Raw genomic sequence first — 19038 nt, forward strand, 5'->3', positions numbered from 1 at the left:
ACTTTGTTATATAATGCTCCTGGGGAACTCCTTGTGACGTTTCATTAGATAAAAGGAGCTTTATAAATATAAGTTGTTGTTGTAGTCCATACATAGAAAGAGACAAACCCCTCTTGCCCCTTTCATCCTGATATTTTTCACTGTAACATTGTAATGTGAAGTTGCACAACTAATGTGAATACAGTTTGTGCTCGTAAAAATGTGCTCACCTCCTCAGGGAACTGAACCACGTTGACACACACACACACAGAGGAACACACACAGAGATATACACTGAGATTGACAGAGGCCTAAGGTGAGACAAATGCCAGAATGAAATCGTCACCAAATTGGCTATTTTTTTTTCCAGTTCCGACTGGAGATTTGCAGGCCGACAAATGAATGGAAATAAGAGACCATGGATGTGTTTGGATCTCTTTTCCTCGATTCAAATGATTATTAATTCTGTCTGCGCACGGTTAAAACCAGAAATAATGGAAAACGTAGTTGGCAGGATTTGAACCTGTGCGGGATAACCCCAATGGATTTTTAATCCATCACGTTAACCACTCGGCCACGACTACAGAAGCTGCGCCAATTATTGCATTATTTATATGAACTCATACAATGGTTACAGCAGCGAAAGTGGTCTTTCTGCCTGTCTTGTCAACCTTTTCCCTGAAACCCTGCAATTTATCCTGTCTCTCCTCGTTCTTCTGACCAAACTGGGAATGAAAGAGTGAGAATGATCCACCCTGGCCTATAACCGCCCCATCAGTCTACTCTCCATCACCAGTAAAGTAATGGAAGGGGTCATCAACAGTGCTATCAAGCGGCACTGAATTAGCAATAACCTGCTCACTGATGCCCCTTTTGGGTTCCGTAAGGCCCACTCAGCTCCTGACCTCATTAAAGCTTTGGTTCAAACATAGACAAAAGAGCGGAACTCCAGAAATGGGGTGAGAGTGACTGCCCTTAACATCGAGGCAGCATTTGACCAAGTATGGCATCAAGGAGCCCTAGCAAAACTGGGGTCAATGGGAATCAGGGGAAATTCTCCGCTTGTTGGAGTCATACCTAGCACAAAGGAAGATTATTGTTGTTGTTGAAGGTCAATCAGTGGGGAAGTTTGCCGATGATTGCACAATTTTCAGCCATGCCACAATCCTCAGATACTGCAGCAGTCCATGTCCAAATTCAGCAAGACCTGGACATTATCCAGGCTTGGGCTGACAAGTGGCAAGTAACATTTGCACCATACAAGTGTCAGGCAATGGCCATCTCCAACATGAGAGAATCCAACCATTGCTCTTAGTGTTCAATGGCGTTACCATATCTGAATCCCCCACTATCAATATCCTGGGGGTTACCATTGACCAGGACCTGAACTGGACGGGCCATATAAACACTGTGACTAAAAGAGCAGGTCAGACACAAGGAATTATGCGACGAGTAACTCACCTCCTGACTCCTCAAAGCCTGTCCACCATCTGCAAGGCACAAGTCAGGAGTGTGATGGAATTCTCCCCACTTGCCTGGATGAGGGCAGCCCACACAACGCTGAAGAGGCTGGGCAGTGCCCAGGGCAAAGCAGTCCACTTGACTGACACCACATCCACATTCACTTCCTTCACCACTGACGCACAGTAGCGACAGTGTGTGCCATCTACAAGATGCACTGCAGGGATTCACCATGGCTCCTGAGACACCAGTGTCCAAACCCACGACCATTACCAGCCAGATGGACAAGGGCAGCAGACACATGGGAACACCACCACCTGGAAGTTCCCCTTCAAGTAACTCACCATCTTGACTTGGAAATATATTGCCGTTCCTTCACTATCGCTGTGTCAAACTCCTGGAACTCCCTTCCTAACAGCACAGTGGAAGTACCTACACAACATGGACTGCAGCGGTTCAAGAAGGCAGATCACCTTCCCAAGGGCAATTAGGGATGGGCAACAAATGCTGGCCTAGACAGCGAATCTCACATCCCGTGAATGAATAAAAAAAATCCAGGTTAGCCTGCAAATTATATTGCTTTGTTCTCCTTCACTGCAAACATCAGTGCCTGGAGCAAGTCTGATGTATTGGCTTAGGTGAGGAATGAGCTGAAGCTTTCAATATTGGTTTTCTTAACAACGAGTTTTCAAATGGGAATTGTGCAGGGCTAAGGAGAAAGAGAAGGAAATTGTCATAAATTATAAAGCTTTTTGTACAAAACTGACACAGACACGATGGGTGGAAGGTCCTCTTACTGCGCTGTGCCATTTGATGATGACATTGTTGATCAGTCTGTCTCCAGCATTCCTAATGAGAACAGCCGAATTCCATTTCTTCAAAACAAAGACCCAAAGTGCTGCTGCATGACGTTACCGTTTAACATTCCAGACAGCTCCATTGGGATCTTTACAGCACAGGGTTTATAGAGGCGAATGGGGTCATATTCGCTTCACAAACGATGGAGCTGCAGTTTGAAACCTGACACGAGCATTATCCAAGCTTGTTTATTTAAGTGAGTGAAAGTTCGATAATTAACGTTTGTTGTGATTATGAACACAAGGGTTGGAATCCTGCCGACTAAAGGTTTCACCATTATTGATTTTAACCAAATTAATTATCAGTTAATTAGAAGGAAACCCATCCAAATACAACCGTATTTTCTGATTTCCATTCATTTGTCAGCATTCAGGAAATTTGCTTTTGGAAATGGAACAAACACTGAGCCAAGTTGATAACGCCCTTGCTTTCTGGGTGTGTCTCTCCTTAGGCCTCTGTCACTCTCGGTGTACATCTCTGTGTCTGTTCCTCTATGATTGTCAATGTGGTTCAGTTCCCTGAGGGGGTTAAAACATTTTTAACGTCACAAACTTGATTCACATTAGTTGTGTGAATTCATGTTAAAATGTCGCAGAGAAAGATATCAGCGTGAAAGATAAAACAGGAGATTGGCCCTTTCTATATATATCCTACAACAACAACAACTTATATTTATAAAGCACCTTAACCTAATGAAACGTCACAAGGCGTTCCCCAGGATCATTATATTACAAAGTGTGACACCGAGCCTCGTATTCGGTCAGATGACTAAAAGGGGGAGGCTTTAAGAACTGTCTTAAGGGAGGAAAGGAACTATTTCATGTTCCAGCTAACAGCAATGGTTCTTCTCATTGGTGAAGAAGTCGCTTGTGTTCACCTAAACAGACCATTTAGTCGGAGAACATTGTCTCTGGAGGAGGTCAGGAATGAAAAAAAATGTCAAACGTTGCCTCCATAATCCAAATATCAAGCCGTATTGGTAACTTCCCTGATGTCCAGTGACACGGGATTGGCGCTTCCATTGGACCAACAGCGAATAGGGTGGAGAGTTTTGGAAATTGAAAGTTGCGCATGTGCAGCTTTTGGGACTATTTCACCTCACTGTTGGTTTCATGTTCCAGCTCACAGCAACCGTTGTTTTCATTGGCTGAAGAAGTCGTTTATCTTGAACCAAAAAAGGCAGTTTTGAGGTGAGAGATCTAAACTGAAAAACAATAGGCTAAAGTAGCGTAGATAAGCCAAATCGAAAAATTTTGGCTCAACTTCCCTGGTGGTTTAATGGTCAGGATTTGGCACTCTCACTGCCGCAGCCCTGGTTCAATTTCCGGTCAGGAAATGTTGAGTTATTGAGGTTTTTTGGAACGAGTGTTGATTATTCATTGATTGGAAACGTTTAAAAGCTCCACCAGAATCAGAGGAGTGAGAGTTTAAGGGAACCTCAGGAGCTGGAAAACATCACACTTGGGTCAAGTGGAGTGAGGGAATGACGAAAAGGAGAAGAGAAGGGCTGGTTGCAAAGCACTGACTGTAGAAATGTTGGTGTAAGGCAAAACATGGGTGGGAGAAGAACAAATTTTTGTTGCCTACTGTTTGCACCGGCAAAAATATCACTCCTGATGGATCAACTAATCACTATTGCTCTTTGAAAGCAGCACGCCCGGCCAAATGGCCTCTTTCTATGCTGTAACTTTCTATAATTTTATGTTCCCAACAGCACGCATCATTCTAACATTTTATAACCCACTCGAGCGAGATATACTTTCTTACCTTGTTTTCGGCTCTTTTGAAACCTAAACACAGAGCAAATTCAGCGAGTTTTCTTGTCATTTCCAGCACGAGATTTGTCACGAGACTAATTGAGCGACACATTAATGGTGCCAATCTTTCACTGGAGCTCACCGCGTCCAAAGAGCACTGTTACCATCAGCCCGTTATATACCTTCTTGCACTAATCTGCTGAACAATATAAGCTTATCACAACTCTGCTTTCTTCACATCGAAACCCAGTGTGAAAATCAATTTGAAGGCTGAACAACTGGGAGGACAGTGACTGTGGATAATCGGCACTGGGCACATTCCTGTAATCAATATCTGGGAGAACAAGGAAGATGAAATCCAGGTGTGTCTTTACCCACGAGTTTTACCCATTCCCACGAACTGACTGTGTCTGCATCGAGCAGCTAATTTACCTGGGAGCTGGATGGACAAGAGGGAGCTGGGGGCGAGACAGGGACAGAAGCATGAAGAGATGCGACAATAAAGTGCTTTGAATTTGATGCATTTCAGTTGCTTTCAGTGGTGAATGTCTGCCTTGTAAGTTTCACAGGAGCCGCAGTGATTAGTTGGTGTTTTTTTAAAAGCAACAAGATTTAAAAGTAAAAAGATAAAAGCAAATTACTGTGAATGATGGAAATCAGCAACAAACGCAGAAAATGCTGGAAAAACAGAATCAATGCTTCTAGACTGTAGGACTCTTAATCAGATTTTTAAACTACTAAGCACCCAACGTGGGGCTCAAACCCACGACCCTGACATTATGGGTCTCATGCTTTACCAACTGAGCTAGCCAGGAACGTGAAAAATTGTTTCATATCCCAACATACATGGATAAACCTGTTGCTTTCCACCTGATATTCAGCTGGTCGGAATTTTTAAAGTGTGGGATGTAATCGGCCTACAAAAGCCCCAAGGTTGTAATGCATTCCTCTCAATCATCAATAATATCATTCACATCTTCCACTTCTTAGCTGCACCTCCTTCCAAATACTGTGATCCATTTTCCTCAGGATTTTCTCCTGCATTTAATTTTTAGCTGCTTTGTGTCCTCATTTTGAAATCAGGTTCACTTCATTATCCAACACAAATTGACTTACAAGCCTGATGGACACACAATGGAAAACAAGTCACTCGGTAACACAAATCCCATGGTGCTCATTTTCAGATTCACAACAGTCAGCTTTTCAATAAAATGAATTAATTTTACAGTGAAAAGAATTAGAAAGTTGGTGTGACTTTTATTTGTGACTCACTCACTCGGATATTCTGTAAATGCTGCTCGGAGGTTTAGTGACCGGGATAAAATGTACCTGTGCTTTCCTGAGTCTGTGCTCAGCGTATTGAGAGGTTTGGCCCGGGCTGGAGTATCTTGTGTCCCAGGGATGGGCAGTAACCCACTGATTGAAGCTGCAGTCGTCGCTTTCTGCTGGCAGTGGGTGATTGGAGAGTGTGGGCCGGAATATTGCTGCTTTTCTGCTTTTCCCTGTCTCACTCACTGTGGAGCTGAGGAAGAGAGAATAATTGATGGGTTCGTTTGATTCCAATAATTTCATGGATTTCTAATGGGTTAGATGAAGGTACATAGTGGGTCCAAATCTTTTCTCATTGTCTTTGACAGAAAAAGTAATTTTAAAAAGAAGCTGTTTTTGTGGGAGGTCACTGGACAACAAAAGAACTGCCACCATTTTGAGGATGTTATCTTGCAGCCCAAGTACCCAATGACAATCCGGGATCTGGGACTGTGTGACAATGATTGGTGATGAGGGGGAGAAACAATAAAAACCTTCACCCCACTGAGTTGTCTTGAATCACAAATCTTTCAGTTAACAGGCAAACACACTTACCAATTGTGCCACAGGCACTTACACAAGCCTTAACTGACAAGATATCCCAACCAGGGTGTCAGTGAGTCTAATGTTCAGATTTCCACTACCCAGATGGCTATCCCACTCTATCAGTTTTACTCTTCCAAAATAAAGGGTGAGACATTCATTGTGGATGCATGGAACAATCTGATCCCACCCAGTGCAGACACATCCATGTCACTGGGAACCAGCTTTCCTACAACCGGTGCCATCTCCACTCGAGCCTCTCGCTGTCTTGTCTGTTACCAAGCATTCTGCTTGTCCTGAAGCCGATATTAGGTTTCAATTCCTGATGTGCAGTAATGAGAATCCTTTCAATGTCTCAAATCAATTAATTTCACTGAGAACATCAGAGTCACCATTCCAGCGTCTTAAAGAAGGGAAAGGTGCCTTGACTGTCTCTAGTCACTCGGGCAGTTCACCTCTCATTCTCCTCGGATTCCATTCCTCAAAGGGGATTTTAATTTTCTTGAGTTCCCTTAACACACCTGGCAGCATCTTTGGATTGAGAGGCATAATTAACATTTCAGGTGCAGTGCAGTTCTGATGAAAGGCTACAGACTTGAAATGAAAATGATGTCTCTCTCTCCACTGACGCTACCAGATCTGCTGAGAATTCCAGCATTTTCTGTTTTTATTTCAGATAACCAGCATCAGCAGTACTTTGCTTTTCCTTTCCTGATTAGTGAAACATATAAGATCATGAGAGTACTTGACAGGGCAGATTTGAAGGGGATGTTACCTCTTGTGGGAGAGTCTAGAACTCGGGATGGCTGTTTAAAAATAAGGGGTCACCCATTTAAAACGGAGATGAGGTGAATTTTTTTCTCTCAATGGGTCGTGAAACTTATGAACTCCCTTGCTGAAAAGGCTGTGGAAGCAGAGTTTTTGAACATTTTTAAGGCAGAGGTGGGTATATTCTTAGCAAGCAAGGGGGTGCTAGATTATCAGAGATAGGTGGGGTACAGATTTCAGATGACTATCAGATCAGCCATGATCTTATTAAATGATGGAGCAGGCTTCAGGGGATGAATGACCTACCCCTGCTGCTTGTTCTTATGTAGTGCTAAGAATGTGGAACCTGTTACCTGTAGATTTTGAGATCCATGTCTGAGCTGAAAATGTGTATGTAATCTCACACTGTAAACAGATTGTTCACCAGCTGGAATTGGAAAGTGATTCACTCTCATCCCACTTACTGATATAGCAACACAGTCTCGCTGGTGGGAGACCATTCAGATACTTCACGTTTGCAAAGGGCTTTATTCAGTTTGTCTACACGTTAACACTCCAACTTTAAAAGTTCAAAGGATTTGATCCACAATCAGAGCATTGATACTGGCATGACACGGTTTAAATGTTCCATGTATCGGGGGAAAAGTCACTAGCTCACCCCATCTGCTGAGACTCCACTGAGATCAGATCTAACTGTAGGGGTTTGTTCTGTTGTTCATTACAACCTGGGGAGAATTGTGGTGAAGTCTGGAGCAATTTGGCCGCTGCATGCAATTGATTCAACAATTTTATGTCTTGACCCCATGACATGCATTGTATTCTGATTACACGACATGGGTTTCTGTTCTACAATATGGTCTTTCAATGGCGGAGGCGCCACCCAGCATTCGCTGCTAGATAGAGTATGCCCTATCCGCACAGCAACAGCGCTGTGCGCATGCGCATTGCTTTGTGCGCTGGGGCAAGCGCTTTGTAGTCTGTACCATGAGCATGCGCAGTGCTAGTCTGTGACTGAAGCTGCTTCAGAGCGGGTGAGATAATGTCGAGTGGAGCGAACTAACAAAGTTAGTGAGTGTGTGAGGAGGAATGGAGCCGGCGGAGTGGGCAGGGAGGCTTCATAACGATACAGTGCAGGCCGTAGAACCTAAAATAACAAGGTACCTCTTGTGTTTGCGGAGAACGGGCTGAAAATGTCTGGATTTTTCCCTTCGCCAGGCCTGGGGCAGCGGCCGCCATCTTTATAGGGGGCAATGTGCAGCAGGGCGCATGCGCGATTATCATGGTCCAGGTAGCAGGAAGAGAGAATGTTGTGAATTTCTATCCCGGACTGACAGGGATGGATTTTGGAAACTCCTTTTACAGGGGGTTAGAAGGGGAGAATTTACACACAGCAAACTCAGACCAAGAGAAATGTTTGTTCTTTCTGAATTTCTGTCCTGGACTGACAGTGATGGATTTTGTGAACTCTATTTACAGGATGGTAGAAGAGGAGGGATACGAGAAACTCAAACAAAACAACACATCAAAATGTGAAAGTCACTTGTTTCACCAGGACCTGAATATCGTCAGCCTTTGAATGTAAGCATTGAGTTCCAGGTCATTACCAGTCGCTGGGTAAAAAATCTCTTCCTGGCATCCCCCTTGTGCATTTTGCCCAAGATCTTAAAACTCTGTCCCTTAATCCTTTCATAATCAGCTAATGGGAACCGCTTTTATTTAACTACCTTCCATAATCCTGTACACCTCTATCAAATCTTCCCTCAATCTCCTTTACTCCGAGGAGAACAACCCCAGTTTCTTAAACCTAATCTTACAATTAAAACACCTCATCCCTCGAACCATTCTGGTCAATCTCCTCTGCCCCCTCTCAAGGACCCTTACATCCTTCATAATGTGTGGTGATCACTGGTTTGCACAGACCCAGATGTTCTGTGTCCGTGTCTGTGACATCATCACACATTGACAATTACACTGTGACATCATCACACACCGACAATTACACGGTGACATCATCCCGCTACCCGGGTATTTCTTCAACTGGGAGATTTTTCTCTGACTCCAGTGTTTCTGATATCTTTCCAGCTGTGGGATCCAGCAGGAGAGTTTAAAGTTGAAAACTGAAACTGTTTCAGAGTTGACTGTTTTCCACCATCCACCTACAATTTAGAGTGTTTAGTTCTATGCTCTGTATCTGTGAGAGGCCCCAGAGCTCTGGGGCTGGTGTGGCTCCTTAACTGTGGATCTGAATCCATGTCCATCCATTGTCCTGTTTCACCTCTGCCCTCCTTGATCATCTCTCTGCCAATTTTTAACTTCCCCTGTCTCTAATAATTGATCTTTTTGAGTTATGTTTAGTATTTTACTGTTACTTCTGTTGATTGTGTCTAAATGAGGTTTCCACCACTGCCTATCCCCTGAGCATGTGCTGCTGGCTTCCCAGCTTTATCTTCCCACAGTATCTTTCATAGTCAGGAATTGGTTTTCCTGTGCTATAGTCCATTTCTCTTCCACTTATGAGTTTATACTGACCATCAAATTCTGCACCATTTTTACTCCCTAAGGGGAGGTGGTGGTGTAGTGGTATTGTCACTGGACTAGTGATCTAGAGACCTAGGGCAATATTCTGGGGACTCTGGTTCAAATCCCGTCATGGTAGATGGTGGAATTTCAATTCTTTAAAAAAAAGACTGGAATTAATCATCAAATGATTGTTGTAAAAACCCATCTGGTTCACTGAAGTCCTTTGGAGAAGGAAATCTTGCTGACATGTGACTCCAGATCACAGCAGTGGTTGACTCTTAGCTGCTCTCTGAACACTGGCCTAGCCTGTGACATCCACCTGAATAAAAAAAAATTCATTCTGCACAACTCTGTCTCTCTCCACAGATACCAGCATCTAATGTGACCCTCAGTTGCCTGTGGAGAAGATGATGATTGACCTTCTTGAACCGCTGAAGTCCGTGTGGTGAAGGTGCTCCCACAATGCTGTTAGGTAAGGAGTTACAGGTTATTCACCCAGTGATGATGAAGGACCAGTGATATATGTCCATATCAACAACAACAATTTATATAGCACTTTTACTGTAAGACAATGTTCCAACAGAAATGTTGCAAAGCAAGGTTTGACACTGAGCCACATAAGGAGATATTAGGGCAGATGACCAAACGTTTGGTCAAAGAGGTGGGTTTTACAGAGTAAATTAAATGAGGTAGAGAGAAAGAGGTTCAGGGAGTGAATTCCAGTGCTTGGGGCCTTGGAAACTGACAGAACAGGCACAAATGTGGAAGAATAAAAATCTGGAACACTCAGTAGGCCAAATTAGAGGAGCGCAGATATCTCCGAGGGTTGTGATGTTGGAGGAGATTCCAGCAACAGGGAGCAGCCATACAGGAATTGGAAAATAGGGGTGGGAATTTTAAAATTTTGGTGCTTCTTAACCAGGAAGCCTTTGTAGGTCAGTGAGCACAGGGGTGATGGGTGAACAAGACTTGGTGTGAGTTAGCACATGAGCAGCAGAGTTTTGGATGACCTCAAGATTACAGGAAGATTGAATGTGGGAGGCCGGCCGGGAGTGCGTTAGGATAGTTAAGTCTAGAGGGAACAAAGGAATGAATGAGAGTTTCAGCAGCAGATGAGCTGAGACTGGGCTGGAGTCGGGCGATGTTACTGAGGTGGAAATAGGCGGTCTTGGTGATGATGTGGATATGTGGTTGGAAGCTCATCTTGGGGTGAAATATTTCACCATGGTTGTGAACAGTCTGGTTCAGCCTCAGACAGTTGTCAGGGAGAGAGATGGAGTCGATGTCTAGGGAATGGAGTTTGTAGCGGGGACTGAAGACAATGGCTTTAATCTTCCCAATATTTAAACAGAGGAAATTTCTGCTCATCCAGTATTGGATGTCAGACAAGTCAGGATGGTGTGTGACTTGGAGGGGAACTTGGAGGTGATGGTGTTCACATTCACCTGCTACCCTGGTCTTTCCAGAGGCTGAAGGTTAGTGGTTCAGGAGATTCAATCCAACTTCTGGTTTAGTTGTTGGTTTATAAAAACCTGTCCCTCACCCCCTGTCTTTCCCACTGCCCTTCTTTCTCTCCAACTCCCCTTCTCTTTCTCTCTCTCCCATTCCCCTTCTCTATCTGCCTCTCCCACTCCCCATCTCTCTCTTTCTCCCACTCCCCTTCTTTCTCTGTCACATAGAATTATCTAACCCAGCAGGTTGTGGATGCTCCATCATTGAATATATTTTAGGCTGAGATGGAGAGATGTTTGGTCTCAGGGAGTTGAGGGATATGGGGAATGGGCAGGAAAGTGGAGTTGAAGCCCAAGATCAGCCACGATTGTACTAAATGGTGGAGCAGGCTGGAAGGGTGTTAGGTCTTCTCTTGTTCCTATTTCTTCAGTTCTTATAGAGGCCAGAGTCTTGCGTTGGCCCAGACTGGGTGGCAGGTTCCCTTCCCTGAAGGACATTAGTGAACCAGTTGGGTTTTTATGACAATCCAGCAGTTTTCATGGTTACTTTCTCCTGGTGCCGGCCCCACAAATTTCCAGATTCATTCAGCTCAATTTCACAACCTGCCTTTGTGTTTTTGTGGATTCTCTCTCACTCCCTTTTTTCTGTTTTAAATCAATTTCACAGGGTGTTAGAAGGGGAGGATTTGCAGTCGGGAAACTGAAACCAAACATCACATCAGGATCTGATGGAGTCGCCCTATTGAACATGGACGGACAAAGCACCGTTCACAGTGGGGATTCACCGCGGAAATGTGGGGATTGTGGAATGGGATTCAGATACCCGTCTGAGCTGGAAACTCATTGGTGCACTCACACTGGGGAGAGGCCATTCACCTGCTCTGAGTGTGGGAAGGGATTCGCTCGATCATCCAACCTGCTGACACACCAGCAAGTTCACACTGGGGAGAGACCGGTCACCTGCTCCGAGTGTGGGAAGGGATTCAATCATTCGTCCAACCTGCTCAGGCACCAGCGAATTCACACTGGGGAGAAGCCGTTCACCTGCTTGAAGTGTGGGAAGGGATTCAATCATTCTTCCCACCTGCTGAGACATCAGCGAGTCCACACTGGGGAGAAGCTGTTCACCTGCCCCGTTTGTGGGAATGGATTTACGCGATCAGCAGGGCTGTTGGAACACCAGCGAATTCACACAGGAGACAGACCGCTCACCTGCCCCAAGTGTGGGCAGGAATTCACCTGATCATCAGGACTGCATCAACACCAGCAACTTCACACTGGGGAGAGACCGTTCAACTGCCCCCAGTGTGGGAAGGGATTCACTCGGTCACCCAACCTGAAACACCAGCGAGTTCACACTGGAGAGAAACCATTCACCTGCTCCAAGTGTGGGAAGAGATTCACTCAGTCATCTGCACTGCTGATACACCAGCGTGTTCACAAGTAACTCGTAACAGTAGATTTTTCTGAGTAGCTTTTTCTGTTAGTCACATCCAGAATGAAAGAATATTCATTGGGAAAACAGAATTACCTGGAAAAACTCAGCAGGTCTGGCAGCATCGGCGGAGAAGAAAAGAGTTGACGTTTCGAGTCCTCATGACCCTTCGACAGAACTTGCGTTCGAGTCCAAGAAAGAGTTGAAATATAAGCTGGTTTAAGGTGTGTGTGTGGGGGGCGGAGAGATAGAGAGACAAAGAGGTGGGGGGGGGGTGTGGTTGTAGGGACAAACAAGCAGTGATAGAAGCAGATCATCAAAAGATGTCAACGACAATAGTACAATAGAACACATAGGTGTTAAAATTAAAGTTGGTGATATTATCTAAACGAATGTGCTAATTAAGAATGGATGGTAGGGCACTCAAGGTATAGCTCTAGTGGGTTTTTTTTTATATAATGGAAATAGGTGGGAAAAGGAAAATCTTTATAACTTATTGGAAAAAAAAGGGAAGGGGGAAACAGAAAGGGGGTGGGGTCTGTTTCCCCCTTCCCTTTTTTTTCCAATAAGTTATAAAGATTTTCCTTTTCCCACCTATTTCCATTATATAAAAAAAAAACCCACTAGAGCTATACCTTGAGTGCCCTACCATCCATTCTTAATTAGCACATTCGTTTAGATAATATCACCAACTTTAATTTTAACACCTATGTGTTCTATTGTACTATTGTCGTTGACATCTTTTGATGATCTGCTTCTATCACTGCTTGTTTGTCCCTACAACCACACCCCCCCCCCCACCTCTTTGTCTCTCTATCTCTCCGCCCCCCACACACACACCTTAAACCAGCTTATATTTCAACTCTTTCTTGGACTCGAACGCAAGTTCTGTCGAAGGGTCATGAGGACTCGAAACGTCAACTCTTTTCTTCTCCGCCGATGCTGCCAGACCTGCTGAGTTTTTCCAGGTAATTCTGTTTTTGTTTTGGATTTCCAGCATCCGCAGTTTTTTTGTTTTTATCTCTGTGTTTAATTGACTGCCACTGCTCTTCAAGAAATGCCTACCTCCTTGAAGAAGTTCTGTTCCTCTCTGCGACAAGATTTCCGTATCTCTCTGTTGTCTTGCTCACCTTCCTTGCTTTCCATTTCCCTCCTAGTGTTTGACAAGGTGTTTACTAAAACCCGCTTTCACAGCCATATCTCCTTTCTCAGTGACTGTCTCCGTCTCCGACTTACCCCACGTGGATTTCAACTGAAATTCCACTCCTCATGTTTCGAACCCACCCAGGATTGTAGGTATCTCCGGGACATAAAACGTTTCTCGGACTGCTGTTCCCGTCACATTCTGAAATCCACACTCAGTGCCATGCACCGCCATATGAACACACTCGACCTCTCCCTCCAGCAGCACCGCCGTACCCTTTTTCAAAGCTGCGCGTGCCCCCAGTTTCATTTTATCCTTCGGCTCATCCGACGCCTCAACAAGAAACTTTTTCTCTTTCTCTCAAGTGCTAAGGAACGCAAGCTGCAACAACTCATTGACACCAACACCCATCTAGGACCCTCCACCCCTGCCTGTTCCTCCGTCCCCACCCTTTCTTCCAATCCCAACCCCAGCCGTGTATTCACTATACCCCCTGACCTTCCCCTCTCCGATGCTGAACGTTCAGTGCTCAGCAAAGGACTTAGTTTCATACCCTTACGCCCTCACCTCAATGAATTTCGGGCTCGGCATGATGCTGAACTCTTCTTCCGCCGTCTTCGTCTCCGGGCTCACTTCTTTGGGCAGGAGTCCTCTCCCAGTTCAACGGATCCTTTTACCCATCTCCAATATTCTCCCTCCACCTGGACCCCTCCCTCTGGATTCTTACCTTCTCTTGATCTTTTCATTGAGAACTGTCGGCGCGACATTAGTCGTCTCAATTTCTCTGCTCCTCTCACCCATTCTAACCTGTCTCTCTCTGAACTTACTGCACTCCATTCTCTCAGGTCCAACCCTGACATTGTCATCAAACCCGCTGACAAGGGTGGTGCTGTTGTTGTCTGGCGCACTGACCTCTACCTCGCGGAGGCTGAGCGTCAACTCGCAGACACTTCCTCCTACCTCTCCCTGGACCATGACCCCACCACTGAACATCAAGCCATTGTTTCCAGGACTGTCACTGACCTCATCTCCTCTGGGGATCTCCCTCCCACAGCTTCCAACCTGATAGTCTCCCAACCTCGGACGGCCCGCTTCTATCTCCTACCCAAAATCCACAAACAGAACTGCCCCGGTAGACCGATCGTCTCAGCTTGTTCCTGCCCCACAGAACTCATTTCTCGTTATCTTGACTCCCTTCTCTCTCCCCTTGTCCAGTCCCTTCCCACCTACATCCGTGATTCCTCTGACACCTTACGTCACATCAACAATTTCCAGTTCCCTGGCCCCAACCGCTTCCTCTTCACCATGGACGTCCAATCCCTCTACACCTCCATCCCCCACCAGGATGGTCTGAGGGCCCTTAGCTTCTTCCTCGAACAGAGGCCCGAACAATCCCCATCCACCACTATTCTCCTCCGTCTGGCTGAACTTGTTCTCACACTGAACAATTTCTCCTTCAACTCCTCTCACTTCCTCCAAATAAAAGGTGTGGCTATGGGTACCCGCATGGGCCCCAGCTATGCCTGTCTCTTTATGGGGTATGTGGAACATTCCTTGTTGCAGTCCTACTCCGGCCCCCTTCCACAACTCTTTCTCCGGTACATCGATGATTACTTCGGTGCCGCTTCATGCTCTCGTCAGGACTTGGAAAAATTTATTAATTTTGCTTCCAATCTCCACCCCTCCATCATTTTCACGTGGTCCATCTCTGACACTTCCCTTCCCTTCCTTGACCTCTCTGTCTCAATCTCTGGTGATAGACTGTCTACCAATATCCATTACAAACCCACCGACTCCCACAGCTATCTCGACTACAGCTCCTCACACCCCGCTTCCTGTAAGGACTCCATCCCATTTTCTCAGTTCCTTTGCCTCCGTCGCATCTGTTCCGATGATGCTACATTCAAAAACATTTCCTCTGACATGTCCTCCTTCTTCCTTAACCGAGGTTTTCCACCCACGGTCGTTGACAGGGCCCTCAACCGTGTCCGGCCCATCTCCCGCGCATCCGCCCTCACGCCTTCTCCTCCCTCCCAGAAACATGATAGGGTCCCCCTTGTCCTCACTTATCACCCCACCAGCCTCCGCATTCAAAGGATCATCCTCCGCCATTTCCGCCAACTCCAGCATGATGCCACCACCAAACACATCTTCCCTTCACCCCCCTTATCGGCATTCCGTAGGGATCGCTCCCTCCGGGACACCCTGGTCCACTCCTCCATCACCCCCTACTCCTCAACCCCCTCCTATGGCACCACCCCATGCCCACGCAAAAGATGCAACACCTGCCCCTTCACTTCCTCTCTCCTCACCGTCCAAGGACCCAAACACTCCTTTCAAGTGAAGCAGCATTTCACTTGCATTTCCCCCAACTTAGTCTACTGCATTCGTTGCTCCCAATGTGGTCTCCTCTACATTGGAGAGACCAAACGTAAACTGGGCGACCGCTTTGCAGAACACCTGCGGTTTGTCCGCAAGAATGACCCAAACCTCCCTGTCGCTTGCCATTTCAACACTCCACCCTGCTCTCTTGCCCACATGTCTGTCCTTGGCTTGCTGCATTGTTCCAGTGAAGCCCAACGCAAACTGGAGGAACAACACCTCATCTTCCGACTAGGGACTTTACAGCCTTCCGGACTGAATATTGAATTCAACAACTTTAGGTCGTAAGCTCCCTCCCCCATCCCCACCCCCTTTCTGTTTCCCCCTTCCCTTTTTTTTCCAATAAGTTATAAAGATTTTCCTTTTCCCACCTATTTCCATTATATAAAAAAAAAAACCCACTAGAGCTATACCTTGAGTGCCCTACCATCCATTCTTAATTAGCACATTCGTTTAGATAATATCACCAACTTTAATTTTAACACCTATGTGTTCTATTGTACTATTGTCGTTGACATCTTTTGATGATCTGCTTCTATCACTGCTTGTTTGTCCCTACAACCACACCCCCCCCGCCCACCTCTTTGTCTCTCTATCTCTCCGCCCCCCACACACACACCTTAAACCAGCTTATATTTCAACTCTTTCTTGGACTCGAACGCAAGTTCTGTCGAAGGGTCATGAGGACTCGAAACGTCAACTCTTTTCTTCTCCGCCGATGCTGCCAGACCTGCTGAGTTTTTCCAGGTAATTCTGTTTTTGTTTTGAATATTCATTGGGATCTGTTTCTGCTGATGTTAATAATCTCCAGCTCAGTTAATATTCTGGATAAAGTCAAATAAATCAGCTTTGTGTTGAGCACATTGTGTTTAATCTTTTTAATGCCTCTAACACAAGTTAGTTCCTTTTGAAGGACTCTCTCTCCCGTCTCCTCCATCCTCACCTCCAACAAGTGTGAGGAGCTCATGGAGCTTCTTTGTCACTAAAATTGAGACAATCTGATGAGCTGCCTCAGCGGCTTCCCTCCTTTCCACCAGCCCACTAGAACAAACTGTCTCTAAAGTTCCCCTGTGTCTGAGCCCTGAACCCACATCTTTCTCCAGTTTCTCTCCCATCTCCCCTCATGCCCTCTCAGTGCTCATCTTGTCCATGAGGCCCACCTCCTGCTCCATCAACCCTATTCTCACTAAATTACTGACCATTCAACTTCTCCATGTTTGCTGATGTTGTTCATTGTTCTCTCTCTCTTCTGTTACTGTCTCCCTCACCTCTAAATCTACCATCATCACTCATCCTAAAAAAAAAACCTGTGACCCCCCCACCATCTTTGCAAACAACTGCCCCAGCTCCAACCTCCCTTTCCTCTCTAAAGTCCTTGTACTTGGTGTCCCCCAAGGATCTATCCTTGGCCCCTCCTATTTCTCATCTACATGCTGCCACTAGGTGACATCATCCAAAAGCATCGTGTTAGTTTTCACATGTACACTGACAACACCCAGCTCTACCTCACCACTCTCCCTCTCCATTCCTCCACTGTTACTAAATTATAAAACTGCTTATCCCACACCCAGTACTGGATGAGCAGAAATTTCCTCAATTAAGAATTGGGAAGACCAAAGCCATTGTCTTCGGTCACCACTACAAATTCTGTTCCCTCAATACCCAGTCCATCCCTCTCCCTGGGAACTGTCTGAGGTTGAACCACACTGTTCACAAACTTGACCCCAAGATGAGTTTCTGACCACATATTCACACCATCACTAACACCAGATATTTCAATCTCCATAACGTCGCCTGTCTCCACCCCATCCCCAGCTCATCTGCTGCTCAAACCCTCATCCATGTCTGCGTTACCTTTAGACTTGATGATCCCAATACATTCCTGGCCAGCCCCTCACATTCACCCCACCCCCACACGCAAACGTGAGATCATCCAAAACTCTGCTGACCGTGTATTTTCTCACGCCAAGTCCCCTTCACCCATCACCCCTGTGGTCACTGATCTACATTGGCTCCTGGTCCAGCAGTGCCTCCATTTTAAAATTCGGAATCCTGTTTCGAATCCCTCCATGGTCTCATCACTCCCTATCTCTGTAACCTCCAGTTACACAACCCTCTGAGATATTTGCACTCTTCTCATCCTGGCCTCTGGAACATCCCTGCTTTTAATTACTCCACCATTGGTGGTCGTGCCTATCTATGATGCTCTTAACTCTCCTCCCTAAACCTCTCCACCTCTTTCTCCTGATTAAAGATGTTTGTTAAAATCTGCCTCTCCAATCCAGGTTCTGTCCATTTACCGTAATCTCTCCCCATGTGACTCGCTGTCAGAATTTTCTTTATGAAACTCCTCTGAAGAACTTTGGAACAATTTATTACATTAAACGTGTTTTATAAATACAAGTTGTTGTTTCACAACAGCCAGTTTGTGCACAGTAAGATTCCACAAACAGCAATCAGACTAACTGATTAATCCAGATTTATTTTTGGTGCTGTTAATTAAAACACGAATGTTGGTCCCACTGCACCAGGAGAACTCCCCTGTGGACAGGAAGTGGAGTTGTTGGGCTCTCCTGAGCTGAGAGTGGAGCTGATTGAGCTGTCGGGCCTGCAGTGTACCTTGAAGAACCGCTGTCTGGGATCTTTCCTCTTAATTCACTGACTCCCAGCTGAAGTTGTTGTTGCAGTTAAATAGTTAACTTTGAATATCAATCCCAATTTAATCTTTGGAACAAAATCAACAACTTTAAATCAGCTGCAGAAAAGAAAGAAAATTCATGATTTCTTTCTGCATCTTTCACACCCTCAGAACATCCCAAAGTGATTCACACTTTGATGTATTTTGGGAGGAAGAGTGAGGAGAGGCAGAATAAACTAAATGGTACAATTTTAAACAGAATGCAGCAATAGTGTGACCTGGGAGTGTCTGAACACAAATCTTTGAATGTGACAGGGCAAATTGATCAAATTGCTTATAAAAAAACTAACGGGTATTCAGTTTATTAATGGAGACATGAAGTACAAAAGCAAGGCAGTTATCCTGAATCTTTATAAGTCACTGATTAATCCTCAGCTGAAACATTGTGTTCAATTTTGAGCACCGCACTTTAGGAAAGATGTCAGGGCCTTGGAGAGGGTGTGAGGTAAATGTCCCAGAATAGTATCAGGGATGAGGGGTTTCAGTTCTGTGGAGAGACTGGATAAGCTGGGATTGTTCCCTTTCGAGCAGAGAAGGTTAAAGGGTGATTTAATAGAGGTGCAGAGATTTTTGAGGAGTTTTCATCTGCACAGGGAAAAATTGTTTTCATTGGCAAGATGGTTGGTAACCACAGAACACAGCTTTAAAATAATTGGCAAAGAATCCAGGATGGAGATGAGAGATTATTTTACTCAGTGAGTTCTGATGATCTGGAACACATTGTCTGAATGACT

General features: G+C 45.3%; 1 non-coding gene and 1 pseudogene across 1 annotated transcript; one reads left to right on the forward strand and one right to left on the reverse strand.

Moving 5' to 3' along the window:
• Positions 1-481: 481 nt before the first annotated feature.
• On the reverse strand, positions 482-563 carry trnaf-aaa. The gene has a single exon. It is a non-coding gene; the product is annotated as a tRNA-Phe (tRNA).
• A 10830-nt stretch (positions 564-11393) lies between these two features.
• The window catches only part of LOC121273853, a 39156-nt pseudogene continuing 31511 nt past the window's right edge, over positions 11394-19038 (forward strand).

This window comes from Carcharodon carcharias (genome assembly GCF_017639515.1).
Source record: "Carcharodon carcharias isolate sCarCar2 chromosome 27 unlocalized genomic scaffold, sCarCar2.pri SUPER_27_unloc_2, whole genome shotgun sequence".
Classification (NCBI taxonomy): Eukaryota; Metazoa; Chordata; class Chondrichthyes; order Lamniformes; family Lamnidae; genus Carcharodon; species Carcharodon carcharias.